This window comes from Colius striatus, chromosome 8 (assembly GCF_028858725.1).
Source record: "Colius striatus isolate bColStr4 chromosome 8, bColStr4.1.hap1, whole genome shotgun sequence".
Lineage (NCBI taxonomy): Eukaryota > Metazoa > Chordata > Aves > Coliiformes > Coliidae > Colius > Colius striatus.
In genome coordinates this window covers 22,571,815-22,577,413 of record NC_084766.1, presented here as the reverse complement: position 1 = coordinate 22,577,413, position 5,599 = coordinate 22,571,815, and positions in this window count along the sequence as shown.

Sequence of the window (5,599 nt, the reverse complement as noted above, 5' to 3'; positions counted from 1 at the left end):
TCCATTTCTTCTTCTTGAGGAGAGTCAGAAAAAACAAATGACAAAAAGGAATCAGGTTAGGAGGAAACTTGGCTCTCTTTCCTCTTGAGGTGAGAAGACAATGGGGGGACTAGGGGGAAGGATGGGGAAAAAATAAAGTAGAAAAAATGAAAGAGGAAGGAAAATAAAAACCAAAATGTTAGGGGGAGAGAATTATCAGTGTGAGGGAAGAAGTAGGCAAAAGCTCCATGTGTAAAACCTGACTGAAAGATTACAGAGTATTAAAACAGTGCACATGTTGAAGGAGGAGTTCCTGCAAACTTCTTATCTGAGTCTTCTAAGCCGTGCCTATGGCTCTGTGTGAGCACCATGCCGATGTAAATAACCGTTATCAAAAAAATTCAGGAACGCTCACACCTCTAATCCTGTAATAAAGTCATGTGGGAGCTTAAAACTAATTAAGGCTTCACTTTCAGCTTTAAATCTACTCTATGTGAAGTATAATATCCTGAAGACATTCCCTCCAGAATCCAATGAGAGTTTCAGACAGTCAGGTAAGAAACTACTGATCTGTTTCACACAGTGAAAACACACCAGGATTTTACTGGCTATCAGGAATCCTGTCCTTTGAGGAATCTGAGACTCAAACCCCATTTGTTCATTACAAATACATACCAATCTTATTGCACGCTTTCAGGACAGTATCAAAACACACTATAATGTTGTTGTTACTGTACTGATCACACAAAAGGTAGTTATAAATTAGTTACAATGAAACAAACAAATCTGAAGTAACCATCTGTGCAAGGAAGTTAATGTGGAGTCATACTGAAAAGAGGAGCCATTTTCTTCCTTTATGAGAAACGTTCAAGACTGAATGTTTCACAAAGGAAGATGAAGGAGCCTCCAAGACAGGTGAAAGTTGACACAGACGAGGATGATCCTCATGCAGATCTTCAAAGGACCCTTCCTACCATAAACAGACAGAAGATTTTACTCTGCAAGTTATACTACCAAAGAAAAATACAGTAAAATTAACCCTTTAAGGAGAAGATAGACTACAAGCTATTGTCAATATTTGTTAATCACTTTTAAATACAGATTTGGAAGGCATATAGTAAATAAAAGAAAGTATAAACTAATATTGCAAATGAATGCTACAGCTGATTCATCTTTGTCTACACACCTCAGTGGAAAACAGGACCATCACATCCTGATATCTATATCACACAGAGCTATTTAATAGCAATTCTGTTATATGGTGAATAGTAAATCCTAATTTTAAAAGGTTGCACTCCAGAAATCTTTAATATGCCTAAAATATTTCCTGAGAAACAGTGTTTACTAATTAAAAGGACATTGTTTTCTATCATTTAATATATTAGTTATATTAGACAGCAAAGTATATGTTCACCAGATTTGTTTTTAACTGTAGCAGAACTCGTGCTGATGGCCACAGATTAGTTTTCTTTTCTATATTTGAAAAGCAACAGCTTTTGGAAAGAGCTGGACTAGATGTGAAACCTCTGGCCCTGTTTATTCAGCATTATAGTGTGTTTCTGAATCCTTACATCCCTGATGACAAGGGTGCTTTTCTATTTATGCTCTTTGTATTCAGTTTGTGCACACTGGAATTATATGCACTTTTTTTTTTTTACAGCACAGGAAAATGTCCCTCTTGCCTTAGCTCATGAAAAAAGAACAGTCTGACTACTAAAATTAAGTAAAGAAAAAAAAAAACCCAAACTTACAGCCACACAGGCTTAGAACCATAGAATCATAGAATCATAGAATGGTAGGGTTGGAAGGGACCTCTAGAGATCATCTAGTCCAACCCCCCTACAGAAGCAGGTTCACCTAGACCAGGTCGCATAGGAACATGTCCAGGTGGGTCTTAAAGACCTCCAAGGAAGGAGCCTCCACACTATCCCTGGGCAGCCTGTGCCAGGGCTCCCTCACCCTTACAGTGCAATTGTTTTTTCTTCTGTTTAAATTGAACTTTTTGTGTTCCAGCTTCATCCCATTACCCCTTGTCTTGTTGCTAGCTACTATAGAAAAAAGGGATGTCCCAACCTCCTGACACCCACCCTTCAGATATTTATAAATATTAATAAGATCTCCCCTCAGTCTCCTCCAGACTAAACAGCCCCAGTTCCTGCAGCCTTTCCTCATAAGAAAGATGTTCCAGTCCCCTCATCATCTTGGTGGCCCTGTGCTGGACTCTCTCCAGTTCTCTGTCCCTCTTGAGCTGAGGAGCGCAGACCTGGACACAAGACTCCAGATGAGGCCTCACCAGGGCAGAGTAGAGGGGGAGAAGAAACTCCCTCGACCTGCTGGCCACACTCTTCTTGATGCATCCCAGGATGCCATTGGCCTTCTTGGCCAGGAGGGCACATCGCTGGCTCATGGTTAGTTTATTATCAATCAGGACTCCCAGGTCTCTCTCTGTACTGGTGCATGGGGTTTTTCCTCCCCAGGTGGGAGACTCTGCACTTGTCCTTGTTGAACCTCATCAGGTTCCTCTCTGCCCAACTCTCAAGCCGGTTGAGATCCCGCTGAATGGCAGCACAGCCTTCTGGGGAATCAGCCAGTGCTCCCAGTTTGGTGTCATCAGCGAACTTGTTGAGGGTACACTCTGTCCCCTCATCCAGGTTGTTGACAAAGATGTTGAAGCTTACATAATAGAAGAACATTAAAAGTCTCTACTTGTTTCTATCATGTTATTTTCATGTTCTATTTTTCCACAGGCCTATGTAGAAAAACCTGTGGACTTACAGAAAGAGTTTTACCTCATTATTTCAATTTCTCTTTGACTCTAGCTGTGGCTCATTTCAACCTGTTACCTTGATCCTAAAAAGACCAGTTAGGTGCCCGACAGGAGCTTTTCTCCCCTTAATCACCTTTGTGAATATGAAATATGCAATTCATTTTTATTTATGTATGCATACCTATGTATAAATGTATGTATAATGTGCATTATAAACATATTTATAACCATTTCTGTCTATAAATGGAGAACATAGAACTCTAGAATCATTTTTGTTGGAAAAGATCTTTAAAATCATCAAGTCCAACCACTAACCTCACACTGCCAAGCCCACCACTAAACCATATCCCTCAACACTTTGTCTACACTTTAAATATCTTTTAAATATCTCCAGGGATGGCGACTCCACCACTTCCCTGGGCAACCTGTTCCAATGCTTAGCAACTATCTCAGAAGTTCTTCCTCATCTCCAATCTAAACCTCCCCTAGCACAACTTGAGCCTGTTTCCTCTTGTCTTATCATTCATTACTGGGGAGAAGAGGCCCACTCCCACCTCACTGCAAGGTCCTGACACCCAGCTTAGTGTCATCTGCAAACTTACCGAGGGTGCACTTGATGCCCTCATCCAGATAACTGAAACAAAACATAAACAAAAGATATTAAACAAAACCGGTCCCAATACTGAGCCCTGGTGAACACCACTGTGGAACACCATCCAGAAACTGGATCTAAATCCATTCACCAATATTCTCTGGGCCTGGCCGTTCCAATGAAGAGTATGTTTGTCCAAGTCATGGACAGAGAGATTCTCCAGGAGGATGCTGTGGGAAAGTGTCTAAGGCTTTACTAACATCCAGGTAAACCACATCCACAGCTTTTCCTTCATCCACTAAGCAAATTATCTCCAAATGTCAGTGAGAGATCAAGTAAAATGATGCAATTGTCCCTGTGAGTTAATATTGTTACTCTCCTAATACTCTGAGTTCATAAGCTAGATTTAGTGAATGCATCTTTATCTCAACATAGGAAGTGGTGGAATTACTAGCAACACCCTGCACAGACAGGTGAAAAGAGAGTGGATTTAAGTGTAAACAAAAAGTGTGTTTAGAATAAAAGAACAATTGTAAGAAATTGATAGATTATATCATTTCCTAAAAAACATGCCATAGGAACAATAAACTACCCAAACTATAACTATTTATTGAAATTACAAGCATGGATAACAGCTAGACAAAACTAAGAAACTTCTATTTTTATACATAAAACACATTCAAAGAATACAGTAATTTAAGTTTTCATCTGTTATGAAATCAGGTGGAAAATAGAGATGAGTTGGAAGAGGAGAAGTTAGAAATCATGGAAGTGAACGCTGAAGAAATTACAGACCATGGCTAACAGAAATGAGGTGGTTGTACAACCTTGTACAAAATTTCTGTTTATATTGGAGAAGGGCAAGGAGTATCATTTCTGAATAAGTCCATGCAACCTCACAAGAGAAAATCCCTGGGAACAGAAGGTCACAAAAGAGAATCACAAATTTTCTATTTGTCATATCAGGAGCCTCTCATTCAGGAAAACTGTCCTGAATGTGCTATGTTAAAACATGATCAGAGGGGAACCTCATGAGGTTCAACAAGGACAAGTGCAGAGTCCTGCATCTGGGAAGGAACAACCCATGCACCAGTACAGGCTGGGGATTGACCTACTGGAGAGCAGCTCTGCAGAGAGAGACCTGGGAGTCCTGGTTAACAATATAATAATATTATAATAATATAATAATTATATAATATAATAATATAACCATGAGCCAGCAATGTGCCCTCGTGGCCAAGAAGGCCAACGGCATCCTGGGATGCATCAAGAAGAGTGTGACCAGCAGGTCGAGGGAGTTTCTGCTCCCCCTCTACTCTGCCCTGGTGAGGCCTCATCTACAGTACTGTGTCCAGTTCTGGGCTCCCCACCTCAAGAGGGACAGAGAACTTCTGGAGAGAGTCCAGCACAGAGCTACCAAGATGATGAGGGGACTGGAGAATCTTATGAGGAAAGGCTGTGGGATCTGAGGCTAAGAAGGTTATGCATCTAGTCTAAAATTTCCTTGGAGTAAAAACGAGACAAAATCATGAGAGTTGTCATGGAAACTTGTGAAGTTTAGATAAAAATAAATACACCTTTAAATAAAAAATGATCAGAATAGCAATGAAAAATACTAATTAGCAAGAAACAAGAGATTATTTAAGAAAAAAAATCCCTCAGCAATCAGAAACCTGATTTTATTATCATCAGTAAAAAGAGGCCTAACCTACAGAGATAAAATGTAAAATAAAAACTAGGAAGATTAAATTATACTTGAAGAGGAAATAGTTACATAAAATAAATGAGAATTTTTAAGTGTTAGAAATATCCTAAAAGGTAACTAGTTCACAGACCTCAGAACAGAAAGCATAATTAAGAAATACATGTTGTAAAGAACCTGCACAATTTACCTGCAAAGGACCATAATACATAAATTTATCTCAGAGCAATTTTTTCCTCAGATAATCAAAATGATAGTGATTAAGACAGCAGCAGAGAACAAACTGCTAAGCAGGGGACAAGCTTCTAAGACCAGCTTCTCTTTAGACAAGACTTCAAAGGGAATTCGGAAACCAAATAAGACAGCCACTAAAATGCAAACTACTATGAAAATTATCTTTTTTTTACCGGAGTATCAAATATTATACCTACAGTTACAGAGAGGCTGGTGTGATCCTAAGCAATAGTAATCTACAAACCTTCAGGACATTAAAAAATATCTGGAAAAATAAAACTAGAAGACTAGAACGTGGAGAAGATTATGGTTTGTCACGTCTAAT